Source organism: Triticum dicoccoides, chromosome 7A (assembly GCF_002162155.2).
Source record: "Triticum dicoccoides isolate Atlit2015 ecotype Zavitan chromosome 7A, WEW_v2.0, whole genome shotgun sequence".
In the NCBI taxonomy this organism is placed as follows: domain Eukaryota; kingdom Viridiplantae; phylum Streptophyta; class Magnoliopsida; order Poales; family Poaceae; genus Triticum; species Triticum dicoccoides.
Genome location: NC_041392.1, coordinates 699,975,250 through 699,989,829, shown reverse-complemented (window position 1 = coordinate 699,989,829; position 14,580 = coordinate 699,975,250). Strand labels below are relative to the sequence as shown.

General features: G+C 48.8%; 1 pseudogene; it reads right to left on the bottom strand.

The window, feature by feature from the left end:
- Positions 1-10,999: 10,999 nt before the first annotated feature.
- On the bottom strand, positions 11,000-13,325 carry LOC119331592 (annotated as a pseudogene).
- Between the last annotated feature and the right edge of the window lie 1,255 nt (positions 13,326-14,580).

Here is a 14,580-nt window from a genome sequence, read left to right as displayed (position 1 = left end):
GCCCATTGGTCCCGGTTCATCCCACCAACCGGGACCAAAAGGTCCAGATGAATCGGGACCAATGGCCCACGTGGCCCAGCCGACCCCCTGGGCTCACGAACCGGGACCAATGCCCACATTGGTCCCGGTTCTGGACTGAACCGGGACTAATGGGCTGAGCCGGCCTGGACCAAAGCCCTGTTTTCTACTAGTGCTCAAGAGGTAGGTACTTCAACATCCTTTAAAGGAGTAACTACAACCTCTTCACCGAGAACTGGTCTGATGTAGGCTGTTTTTTTAGAGAAAAATCATTAGCTCGAGTTTATAGATAAACCCATCACGACAAACGCCATCCCACAAATGACAAGCGGGTTCGAGAACAAAGTAAAGGCACAACAGGCTTGATACAAACCAAAGGAACAATCCGCGGGAATGACAGGTAGGCCTCCCAAAATCATAGAAAGGGTAACTAGCTAGGCAGGGCCACATAAGAACACTGGATGAGGGCAATGACATTCACATAAATCTAGGAGATCATCATCGAGTTGGCGTTGACATCCACATCTTTAACGAGTGGAGTCCAGTGTTATAGCTAAGCAAATCATTTTGAACAAGCAACCACCAGCTTTGTTAGGAAAAATATGTTCGACGATAAACTTGGTACGAGTCCTCCATAAAGCCGGACACAATGTTGCAAAAGCAGACCAAAAACACAATAAATTGCCCTGGGTCATTTGCTAAAAGTGGAAACAAATCTGCAGCAGCAGCAGGGTCCTCTGGCCACTCTGTAACTATTGCACTCTGTACGGCGGCACGATCGACACAAAAGTTGATCAATTTTCCAGTAATCTCATTGAAAGGAAATGAAATCTCTGTTAGCATTTCCCTTGGTCGAAATGAAAATCCAATTGCAAAAAACATGTTTGGCTGCTACAAGGATTTCTAAATTGAAATGACTCCCATATCATGTTTGGCTCCCAATTTGTCAAGAATCGATAGACCAACACATAGTTTGGTTTCAAAACAAGCTTCATAATACATGACTGTCGTCTTTCCAAAATTTAACATTCATGCCAACATGAAACAAGTTGCGACACACAATCTTTCATATAATTAGGAAGCAGCTCCATATAGCAGAAATCCGCAGTCATATTCAATTCTCACACCAATATGGGTTGACAGCAACCGAAATGCAAGTGTGGTCACCTTGCTATCACATCATTGCCGCATTTGGATGGTGGCTCTGCATCGGCGAGTCACCGCGACTTGACCCTCGCCTCTGAACACAACCGAGTAGTCACATGCCTTCCCAGGAAAAAAGAACCTTTCCCCGATGCTGCGGTAGCTTTGCCGACGGTGACCTTTGGTGGCAACAAGGAGAGGATGGGCAAAATGAGATGGTGTAGAACGGCAACTAGGGTTTCTCTAGGGTCACCTGAGTAGGAAGAATGACTTTCGATGATCAATTTTAGAATATATTGTTTGACGTGCAAGGCAAGAGCTCTGCCGATTTTATTAAGATATGAAAACAAAAATGCAGAGCGGTCTGATTTATGAGGAAAACTTGGCAAAAAACCACAATTGCCCGACTGATTAAGGGCAATGGGCAAAGACCCATGTAACGAAAAAGAGAAAAAAAACAAAAAAGAACAACAATTCCGACACCGACCAACTCAACCTCCATCGCCAATGTGCCCACAACCCTGAGATGAGTGAGCGAGCTCTTCAGAAGCGCCTTCAAGAAAGAAAATGACGCCCTATGCTGCCAACCAGGGTGAGATGATCAGGTCCCATCGGCGATGACAAAGGGGGAGACTGGGGTGGAGGCCAGAGGAGCCACAGCCCGTGTGCCCAGGGGAAGGAGTCGGGAGAGTTTGGTATTAAGTGGTTCTACCTTCGTCTGGGTTTATTGGCCCCCTTCGTATTTTGTGCCTAACTTTGACAGTATATTTGACTAACAAATTATAAGTTGTATGTCTGAAAACTTACATTGTTGAATTCATATTTGAAAGAGGTTTTTATTGATACTATTTTTAGGGTATATACCTTATTTTTTGATAGTTAAATCAAAGGTAAAATTCGACCCAAACTACAAAGGAAACTAATAAACCGGACGGAGGTAGTACACCTTATTTTTTTAACCAACAGCGTACAACGCTCGATCCAACAGCGTACAAGTCTCAGTAAGAATTTGCTCCGCACAAACACATCAGGTGGAAATGGCGGGCGCCGGAGCTGGAGCTGGAGCCGCTGCCTATACATCCATGAACTTGATCGTCGACATCTTCACCATTGCGCTCCGCATCACACAGATGTATGTACAAACCATTCCACGAGCTTTTGTCCCAAGTACAAACAATTAGCTTGCCCAATCGCCAATTTTATGAAGCCTTTTTTTCTCTTTTGACACGAACGACACACTGGTGGTACCATTTCTTGCACGTCTTCCAGGTTCGTCGATTCAGAATATAATGCTGCTGGCGAGTTAGTATTCGACAATTTGGTGGTGGTAGATAAATCGATCAGCTGTATCAAGTTGTTTGTCGCTGCGTATCATGCCACTCATATCGAGGGGTCTGAGGTGTTTGGGTACGTCTGCTTAGTGGGGTTCTCTCTTCACTCGTGTGCTATCACAAATCATCTCGATAAGAATCTCAAAGCTTGGGCCAGGATCAGGGTAAGATTTACTCAATACTTGACAATACTTGAATGATGCCATATACGAGTATCAGTATGTAAACCCACTTAATTACCACATTATTTTTCTCTTCTACAAACATATATTTTTTCAGACACCAACAAAATTTGCTGCACGCAGTATATGACTTTCGTTTTAACCTTTCGATATTCTCATAGCAAAATTAGAATTCATACTCAGTTTGACAGACATAAGTATTGCTAGACTGTATTTACATGTGTATATTGTAACGTTGTATACCACCTCATTATATATATATGTGATAGGCCACCCCTAGAGGGTTGTGCCGGTTCCTCCCAAAGCCTATTGTCTTACATGGTATCACGCTAGGTTACGTCCGCTTCCGCCTAAAAACTCTAAACCGCCGCCGCCGCCGCCGCCGCGCCCGCCGTCGCCGTTGCCCGACTGCTATGACGTCCGCCGCTGCGTCCGGCTCCACCGCCACCGGTTTTCTACCGGCCTCCCTCGCGGCACTTCTCTCGAGGCCGCTGGATGCCGCCTCCCTTCAGGCGCCGATCGGGACACGGAGCGTCGGCTCCCTCTTCGCGCTCCCGCCGGCTGCTACTTCGCCCGGGCAGGCGCTTGTGGCCCACACCGCCGCCGCCCCGTCAACCGCGGCTGTCGCGCCCTCGGCCACTGCGCCGCTGGTGGCGGAGGACGTCGCGCTGGCAGGCTTCGCGGCGTCAACCGCGGCCATCGCGCCCTCTGTCACCGCGCCGGCTGCCCCTCTGACTGTCTCCACGGTGGTCTCACCTCAGCCAGTCTCCTCGATGGGATCGCAGCCGCCACCGCCGTTTTACTTCGGCCATCTCATCACCATCAAGTTGTCGTTGGACAATTACATCTTCTGGCGCGCGCAGGTTCTTCCGCTTCTTGGGAGTCACTATCTGCTTGGCTATGTCGACGGCTCTCTCCCTTGCCCTCCTGCGCTGGTTGATAGCGTGCACGGTCCGGTCTATAATCCGGCTCACCGTGTCTGGACAGGGCAGGATCAGGCGAACCTCTCCTCCATCCAGGGGTCGCTCTCTCCGGCCGTTGCTGGGCTTGTTGTCTTCGCCAAGACGTCCCACGAGGCATGGACTATTCTTGAGAGCTCGTTTGCGGCACAGTCGCAGGCTCGTGTATCTGGGCTCCGTCGCCAACTTGGGGAGTGTCAGAAGCTTGACTCCACCGCCACTGAGTTCTACAACAAAGTCAAGAGTCTCGCCGACACGCTGGCCTCCATTGGACAGCCCCTCACCGACTCCGAGTTCAACTCGTTTATTGTCAATGGTCTTGATGAGGAGTATGACGCCCTAGTCGAGATCATCAATGAGAGAGGCAACTCCACGCCCATGCCAGCACACGAGGTCTTTTCACACCTCCTGCTTACTGAGCAACGAGTCGAAACGCGCCGATCCAGGGGCAACGGCGCCCTCTCGGCAAACGCCGCCACCAAGGGTGGTCGCTCCTCTGCTTCATCCAGGGCTCCTTCGGGGCAGTCACCACCACCCGCCTCGGCCCCTCCTCCTACTGCGACGCTACCAGGGGCTGGCGGTCCACGTGTGTGTCAGCTTTGTGGTCGCGATGGGCACTGGGCCTCGAAGTGTCACAAGCGCTTCCAGCGGGGTTTTCTTGGTCTCGGCAATGACGGGAAGGATACACGCAACTTTGCTCGTCAGGTCGCCATGGCTGATCGTCCGCCGCCGCAGAAGCCACAGGGACACACTCAGTCCTACTCCATTGATCCCCACTGGTACATGGACTCTGGGGCGACAGAGCACCTGACCAGTGAGATGGGGAAGCTTCACACTCGTGAACCCTACCATGGCTCCGACAAGATCCACACCGCCAATGGAGCAGGTATGCACATCTCTCATATTGGTCAAGCATCACTTCTCACTAGACATGCCAATAGGAGTCTTCAACTTCGCAATGTTCTTCGAGTTCCATCTGTGACACGTAATCTTTTTTCAGTTTCTAAACTCACTCGTGATAATAATGTGCTTTGTGAATTTCATCCTTTTGATCTTTTTATTAAGGATCGGGGCACGAGGGACATTCTTCTTAGTGGGCGGCTCTGCCAAGGTCTCTATCGTCTGGAGCATCCTGGCGTCGCTCGCGTCTTCAGTGGAGTTCAGGTATCTCCGTCACAGTGGCATGCTCGTCTTGGTCACCCGGCCACACCTATTGTCCGGCATGTTTTGCGTCGTCATGAGCTTCCTAGTGTGTCTAGTAATAAAGATGTAGCAGTGTGTGATGCTTGTCAGCAGGGGAAGAGTCATCAACTTCCTTTTTCGGAGTCCAGTCGTGAGGTGAAACATCCTTTAGAACTTGTGTTTTCAGATGTATGGGGTCCTGCTCAGACTTCTGTTAGTGGTCATAATTACTATATCAGTTTTGTTGATGCTTACAGCCGCTTTACCTGGCTTTATCTTATCAAACGTAAATCTGATGTGTTTGACATTTTTGTTCAGTTCCAAAAACATGTTGAACGCCTTCTCAAGCACAAAATTGTTCATGTTCAGTCGGACTGGGGTGGCGAGTATCGCAACCTCAACTCCTTCTTTCAGTCGCTTGGGATCACTCACCGTTTAGCATGTCCACATACACATCAGCAGAATGGTTCAGTAGAACGTAAGCATCATCACATTGTTGAAGCTGGTCTGACTCTTTTGGCCCATGCATCTGTTCCGTTTTGTTTTTGGAGTGATGCTTTCACCACTGCATGTTTTCTCATCAATCGTACTCCCACTCGTGTTTTGAATATGAAGACTCCCATTGAAGTTCTCCTTAATGAACAACCGGACTACACCTTTCTCAAGGTGTTTGGGTGTGCTTGCTGGCCCCATCTCCGTCCATATAACAAGCGTAAGCTCGAGTTTCGTTCCAAGAAGTGTGTTTTTCTTGGTTATAGCTCTCTTCATAAAGGATACAAATGTCTTCATGTGCCCACTAATCGTGTCTACATCTCTCGGGATGTTGTGTTTGATGAGCATGTTTTTCCATTTGCCAAACTCCCTGTGTCCACTACCGAGCCACCTGTCATGCATTCATCCTCTGTTGCTTCTGACCAATTTGATGATGTTGCATATTCTCCTCTATTGTTGCCTAACCATGGTGCAGGCACTGGTCGTGGGGCTCGTTTGGAGATTCTGGAAGTGCCATCTTCCTCTTCGTCGCCATCGCCTTCATCCTCGGCACCTTCTGTTGTGCATGAGGAGCACATGGCGCCCCTGCATGGCCTCGGTTTCCATGCTCATGCACGGCCGATCGACGTCCTGGCCCGGTCGCCTCTGGCTTCTGGGCTGCCTTCGCCATCGTCGCGCCCTGCAACCCTGCCGACTGGGCCGGCCTCCTCGGTCCCCGTCTCGCCCAGGGCGTCGGGGCAGTCATCACCAGGCCTGGCCTCGCCCGCCCCTGCCTCGCCCAGGGTGTCTGGGCCCTTCTCATCAGGGCCGGCCTCGCCTGCTCTCGCCTCGCCAAGGCCGTCTGGGCCGGTGTCACCGGAGCTGGCCTCGCCCACTCTCGGTTCGCCAATGGCCTCTGAGCCCCTGTCGTCGGGCCAGTCTTCGCCATGCAGCCCGGAGTCGTCTGTCCCGAGCTCGCCTGAGGTGATTCCTGCATCTCCGGCGACCGTCACGTCTCCGTCACCTTCGCCTCCGCCGGCTCCTGCTGCTGCTCTACGTCCACATACGCGCAGTCGGAGTGGCATTTTTCAGCCTAAGCAACGTCACGATGGCACAGTTGCTTGGTTAGCGGCGTGCATGTGTGCTGCTCTCGCAGATCCATCCTCTGAGCCACGCACGTATCAAGCTGCTATGCGCATTCCTCATTGGAGAGAGGCCATGGAGCAGGAGTATCAAGCGCTTCTTCGCAATCAGACATGGACTCTTGTTCCTCCACAATCACGGATAAATGTCATTGATTCCAAATGGGTTTTCAAAGTGAAGAGGCATTCTGATGGGTCCATTGAGCGCTATAAGGCTCGTCTGGTTGCTCGTGGTTTTCGACAGCGTTTTGGACTTGACTATGAAGACACCTTCAGTCCAGTGGTCAAGCCTACTACCATCAGACTTCTTCTCTCTCTGGCTGTTACTCGAGGTTGGTTTCTTCGCCAGCTTGATGTTCAAAATGCTTTTCTTCATGGTGTCTTGGCGGGGGAGGTTTACATGCGCCAGCCTCCGGGTTTCTCTGATCCGGATCGCCCTGATCATCTCTGTCGTCTGTCCAAGGCAATTTATGGTCTGAAGCAGGCTCCTCGTGCTTGGCATGCTCGTCTTGCAATGGCTCTTCGTGCTCATGGTTTTGCATCATCAACTGCTGACTCCTCATTGTTTCTTCTTCAAAAGCCTGAGGTTACTATGTACTTGTTGGTCTATGTAGATGATATCATTTTGGTCAGCTCCTCTCAGTCGGCTGCTACTGCGCTTGTTCGCTCACTTGGTGCTGATTTTGCGGTCAAGGACCTTGGGAAGCTTCATTACTTTCTTGGTGTGGAGGTTACTTCTGGTGCTGCTGGCCTTGTTATGACGCAGAAGAAGTACTCTCTGGATTTGTTGCAGCGAGCTGGGATGCTTAAGTGCAAACCGACGACTACACCCATGTCTACCACTGATAAGCTCAATGCTGTTGATGGTGTGCTTCTTTCTTCTTCTGATGCGACAGAGTACAGGAGTATTGTTGGTGGGCTCCAGTACTTGACGATCACGCGACCAGACATTTCCTATGCTGTTAACCGAGTCTGGCAGTATCTGCAGTCACCCCGTGACACTCATTGGTCTGCTGTTAAGCGGATTTTGCGCTATATTCGTTTCACGGTGGCTCATGGTTTGCATATTCGGCCGTCTGACTCTGGTTGTCTTTCAGCATATTCTGATGCAGACTGGGCTGGCAATCCGGATGACAGGCGATCCACGGGGGGTTATGCTGTCTTCTTTGGCTCTAACCTGATTGCCTGGAGTGCTCGGAAACAGGCTACTGTCTCGCGTAGCAGTACTGAGGCTGAGTATAAGGCTGTGGCCAATGCCACATCAGAGATCATCTGGGTACAGTCCTTGCTTCAGGAGTTAAGTATACCCCAATCACAACCTCCTGTTTTTTGGTGTGATAACATCGGTGCTACATACCTTTCTGCAAATCCGGTATTCCATGCCCGAACGAAACACATTGAAGTTGACTATCACTTTGTGCGTGAACGTGTCTCTCAGAAGCAACTACAGATCAAGTTTATTTCTTCCAAGGATCAACTTGCTGACATCTTCACCAAGCCATTGCCTTTGCCACAGTTTGAGACTTGCAGGCGCAATCTTACCCTTCTAGATTCATTAGAAAGTGGCTAAGATTGAGGGAGGGTGTTAGACTGTATTTACATGTGTATATTGTAACGTTGTATACCACCTCATTATATATATATGTGATAGGCCACCCCTAGAGGGTTGTGCCGGTTCCTCCCAAAGCCTATTGTCTTACAAGTATATCAGCTATACTCAATCTTTTTTACCATATGGCACATGGATCAAAATTGTACTCAACTTTTTACAGATCGTGGGTAAGGCAATATTTGTGGCCGCTGGAGCGTCATTGCTTTGTCGCGGGATGGTAATCCCAAAGGACCATGCTTGGCATACTTCTGTGGTACACACGATCTACATTTTCATAGTCTCTCTTGAGACCGGCCTGTTGGTACGCAGCAAGGTATACGATAAATGCAGTGCATATGCACATGAGTGCAAGATAAAGGACAGCCTATATATAATATACGTGAGAAATGCAAGAAGTAAATATTGATTTTGTTACACTAAATCGTGGCATAGATAAACGAGGATGGAGGCCCTAAAAACTTGCTCCACGATCTGCTCATTATGTTGGCGGACACAATCATCGCCATCTACCGATTTATCTACTCTGTTGGAAAAACAGAAAGCCCATGGGATGCAGAGAAGATTCTCCATTTGGTAAGGTCCATGGTTGTTTCCCTTGTTTGATCAAGCAATAGCTGAAGAAAGAACTAATAGTCTAATACTAAGATTTGCATTCCAGGTGGGGGGCGGCCTGCCCGTGTTGATCGGAGCTTGCCTTGTCGGCTGGATTGCATACAAGGCGAGCATCCTGCGTGTGGTGGTCGAACGGGTAAGGGGAATGAAGATCCCATGAGCTTTCACGGGGAAAGAAGAGCAGCATGCCAGAGCTTCCATAGAGGACGATGGAGATGGTGACCCGGCAGAGAAGGCGGCGGCGAAATTAGGTGTCGAGGTGGTGGTGGTGCCGGCTTAGTTGTGTGGTTGGGTCGATAGCTGAGCGCCAGTTATCCCATTTCACAAGATTGTTGTATAGACTGTGTGTTGTGTTGTACTATACTAGTACCTAACTGAATTCAGTCCGAGTGCCATTGTGTTATTAGGATAGGAGGTGCGAATAGTCTGTTTTGGCAAGAAAGTTACCGATTTGAATCCATGTCCTGTTATAGCGATCCAGAACATGAATAAGGCGACATAGTGAAAATTTCACGAATGGATTTTGTGTGTGACCGGAAAGGAGGGGGGAAAAGAAGAGTTTGAGAGAGCAACATGGATCAAACACCGGGCAAGACCAAAGCCACAAAGAATTCATCACAGATCTATATATTGTGGCCCAGTTGGCCCATCAGCTCCTTGTGGCCGACGAGAACCAACTGTAACATTACAAGAAGATCTAGAACCAACTGCAGTGGCATAGCTCTAGATCTCAACATGTCCAAATTTTTGGTGGCTTCGGATTGCAAAGGAGTGGTGGAGGATATTAATAATGGAACATGAGGAATGCATGGCATCAATGTAAAAGAGATTAAGTCCATTGCGGTTAATTTTGAAACCTGCTCTTTCATCTTCAAAGGTAGAAGTACAAATTTCGAGGCACATAGCCTCACAAAATTCACTCTAGGCTTGTTAGATGGGCGCCATGTGTGGCTTCTCCAAACCCAGAAGTACATCATATCCATATGAACGTTAATCTATAAAGTGGAGCGAGTTTTGCCTAAAAAAACTGCAGTGGCGTAGACGGGCAAAAGGCAAGGACCATCAGTGTCGTTGCAAGGGCAGAATGCGGTCGTTTCCTTCTCAGCATTTCTGGTGATGGCGTGTGGCTTTTCATGTGGAGGACACACACACAATCTATAGAACCAAGTTTCCACAAAATAATATAATGCTAGAACAACTGAGGCACAACCGTCGCTCAAATCCGATAACGCGCAGCATCAGCCTGTACGCTTAATTAGGGCTCATTTGGCAACCAGGGATCCTCCCGGGACCTCACTCATTTCCGTGGCTAGGAAATACCCAGGGTGAAAAGATCCAGGGGAGCGTACTGCCGCATTTGGTGCCCAGTCAAGGGGAGGGACCCTGGCCCATTCACCGTCCCTTCCCCGGTAGAAATTTCCATGCCTCCACAGGCAGTGTAGGAAATCCCTGTCTCGCTCGCTCTCGCGAGTTGCGACAAACTGACTAAGAAGCGGTGGCACTTGGTAAAAGCCCACAACCTCGGAGGCTCTTTGTCCAACGATCGAGAGCGACGTCGTCCGCTCCTTCCTCACTTGAGCGCTGCACCCGACGGCGACGGTAACGGTCCGGTGGCATTCCTCTTCTCTCTCCCTCAAACCGTCTCCGCCTAGAAACCCTTCTCTCCACTGCAACCACCTAACCATGAAGATAAACGATGGCCGCTACCAAAGGATCTGGACCTGGCAAAGCTTTGAATCTGTCTGCGCCTGGTCATTCGCGCGGTCTTGCAGATCTCATCATGTTTGGCGACAACAACTTTGCCTGGCTAGATCTTTGTGTGGCTAGATCAATTTCGTTGCATATACTACAATACCCCAATGCCTAAACAAGACATATATTTTTCGGACATGCGACAATGATCTATTCATAAGTAAGGACCGATCAATCACAACACGAGACGATACGATGCATAATTTGTTGGATATGATTGATATATATTCCTTTTCATTACTGCAACACTAGTGACACAGGGTGCCGGTTCAAACAATAGTTTGCCCTTGCCAGTGTTGCAATTATGTGCTCTAGGTTAGTGTGCCCCCCTTATTGTACGTAGGAGATCTATGATACAAGTTTTGTACTCCAACACTATCATCCTACCCACATACAAGTCCAACACGTAACCACCACAAAAGATTCGGCATATAGCCAGCACAAAAGATCCAGCAGCAGATCTAGAATTTGACCTAGGTTGGGGCAACATTACAAAGGATAACATTTTTTCAATCTAAAACACATTACAAATAGTTGATAAAGTACTAAATATACATATGAATGCACTAGTAAAAAAAGTTCTGTAAATTCTTTGTAGGGGCCATGACCCCACGACCCCACCCATGGGTCCACCACTAAGCACATGTACACATATATTCAACACAATTTAAACAACATACGCATATGTTACCTCAACAACGTCCTACCCACACACAAGCCTAACATGTAATTACATATGGCAAAGAAAGGTTCAACATATAACCAACACACATATCAACAACAATAACACATGTAACCTATTACCGTGGGTTACTCATAGTGTTGTACTCCAAGCACAAATCTAACATGTAATAAACATGTACAGATATAATTGAACATATTCAACAACGTGGGTGCATATGCAACCTAGGTTACTCATGAAGTGCCCCTGTTGCCACGGCATAAATTGGCACCCTCTTCCGTGACGTGATTCCTTGCGCCTCTTCCATATCCACCACCACTGACGGTGGAACCGCCCAGTCGAAGTGCCCCACAAGGTTAGCAAGCGTGAGCTCCACGACAGTGGTTGTGAACCCTATCCCGGGGCACATCCTCCTACCTGCACCAAAAGGTATGAGTTGGGAATGTTGCCCGCGAAAGTCCACCTTGCTGTTGATAAACCGCTTTGGCCAGAACTCGCCTGCATGCTCCCATGCCGCCGGGTCTCTCCCGATGGCCCATGCGTTCACAATGACCCGAGTCCCACTAGGGACGTGGTAGTCTTGGACCCTCGCGTGTTGCATAGACTCACGGGGAACAAGAAGAGGCCCAGGCGGGTGCAACCGCATCGTCTCCTTGATAACAGCCCCAAGGTACTCCATCACCGGAAGGTCCTGCTCAGTAATCATTAAAAAGTGGCTAGTCTTGGTATAGTGTCGCCTGATTTCTTGTTGTAGCTTTTGCATCACTGGCTTGTTGCGGAGTAGCTCAGCCATGACCCATTCGAGGACGATGATGGTCGAGTCAGTCCCTGCTCCAAACAAATCCTGTCCAAATTAATCCAAGTCTTAATAGACGAAATCCCTACGTGCATGTTGGAATGCAAGCACAATTCTTATAGAATGTGGTGTTCAAGAAATGTAAAGGCATGCACCATTTTTGGTCCAATGCGACAACAAAATGGTGCCCAGGTCCACTACATTAATCATGACAATGATATTATTGAATGGGATGTTTGCCGCCAAACTGTGAATGACATGACATGGTTTGAGTGCTTAATGTCTGCAAGGTAGCACAATTCATCAATTTCCTAAAATAGGCAAACAATTTATTTGCTAATTATTGCTCAATATTCGCATGACAACTTTTGCTTTCCAAAAATGTAGTTGCATGCCCTTCGACATCACCTGCATGTTTTCTTTCTCTAAGAAGCCGATATTCACCATTTTACTGTGATTCTCCGTGGTTATAACGAGTTTTGTCACGTGAAGCTTGTGGGTGATGCATGAAGTTTTACCTCTAGTAGTGCCTTGACGTTGTTCCTGCTCAAGCGAAACCCTGTCTCGCTCGATTCTCTCTGAAGCGACAGCAGCACATGCACGAACGCCTTGTCCTCGCAACGGCAACCTCCCACGCCGGTGCTCGCGGCAACGTCGACGATCTCCGATCGATCCTCTCGAACGCCCTGCTCACCTTGGCGTCCGTCCCGTCCACGGTGGCCACCCACGCCAGCCACGGGAAGTAGTCGCCGACGTGGAACGCCCCGAGCAGCGCGTTGGCCTCCTCCAGCAGCGCGTCCACCTTGGCGCGCCACCCGGCTGCGCCCGAGGCGCGCACCCTGAGCACTATCCGCCCGTTCACGTCCTTGGCGAAGCCGCCGAGGAGCTCGCTGAGCCGCACCACGCCGCCGCCATGCACTTGCTCCTCCTCCACCCTCCGGACCAGCTTCGCCACCTCCTCCTCGCGCACGCTGCGGTAGGCGTGCACCCTGCCGGGGCTCAGGAGGTGGAGCACGGCGAGCTTGCGCACGCTCCGCCAGTAGGCACTGTGGGGCGCGAAGGCGATGTCGGTGCAGCCGTAGAGGAGCCGTCTCGGGATGGCGAGGGACGGCCGGTTGGCGAAGGCATGGTCCTGCAGCTGCAGCACTTCTCTCGCCGCGTCGGCGGAGGAGACGACCAGGGTTGGCACGCGGCCGAGGTGGAGCAGCATGACGGGTCCGTGCGCCACGGCGAGCGCGTGCAGGGCGCGGTGTGGGAGCGCGCTGAGTTGGTGGAGGTTGCCGACGATGGGCAGGCATGGCGGCGAGGGCGGGAGTCGTCGGTCGGCGGGATGCTTCTTGGTTTGCGTACGCGATAGCAGCAGTAGTGAGCACGACACGACCAGGATTAGCGTGGCAACTTGCAGTGTGGCTAGTGGTATTGGGAATGGCATCGTGGTGGTTTCCTTGGCTCAATCCTACTCCAAATGGTGCATGGCTAGCTGTATATAGGAATAGCTGTATATATATTGATGCATTTATTGCATATGAGAAAGATGTACTCTCTTATTTACTCTGCATATTAGGTTTGACTGAAATTAAATTTCGTAAAGTATGACTAAGTTTATATAAAAATATATAAATATTTCTCATAAAAAATCAAAATGATGTGACTGTACATTCAATAATGAATATAATGGTATTGATTTATTATTATATATCTTAATATTTTATGTTTATAAATGTTGTCAAAATTTACAAAGCTTGACTTTAACCAAAGATAATACACAGACTAAACAAAAACGAAGGGAGTACTACCTTGGTCCAGGTTTATTAGGCCCCCTAGTATTTTGAACCAAACTTTGACCATTCATATGACTAATAAAAATAGAATATGTGGTACAAAAAGTACATTGTTGGATTTGTATTTGAATGAGCTTTCCAAGGTAAATTTTTTGTGACATATAGTTTACATTTTATTAGTTAAATTTGTTGGTCAAACTTTAGTCCAAAATGAGAGGGGGGCTAATAAACCCTGACAGAGGTAGTAGGAAAAGTGTGTCAAACATTTAAATGTGATATTGTCCACATAATTAAAAGGGATAGATGGAAGTCGTCGGTGGGCAGGGTGTTTTCCTACATTGGTATTAATATTTTTTTCTTAAATATTTTTAAAATAGTCATGAAAGGAATAAGAAAATACGATCCGCACAACACGGATCAAGCACCTGATTTGGGCCGAGGTAGGAGACTTGCCTGCTCCCCCGATGTGTGCCCATCCGTGCTCTCGTGTACGTGGCTTGATTTGATTGGACCAAAATAAGGCCCGCCCCCACCCCCTTAAAATCAAGGGGGAGGGGGGGGGAGATAATTAGATTAGAAAGAGAAAAGAAAAAAAGACAACCGTATGATGAAGTGGGAGCACGGATGGGAGCATGAGGAGGGAGCAGGCAAGCCGGGTCCCCCATGCAACCGCAACAAGCCCCATGTTGCAACACTCAACTCTGTCCACGTGGTTGTGGGAAGTGGTACGCGATGCTAAAGCGGACTCTTGGACCACAGGGGCATTGGAGCCAGCTTTTTTGACCACCCAAAAATAAGTTCTTAAAAGGTTTGAATTTTCTTGATTTCTTCACATGAATACACATGCTTGTGGTCTAAATAATTGTGAAATTTTGTTCAATAATATGCTGTATTGTATGATACACAAAAAAGACAAA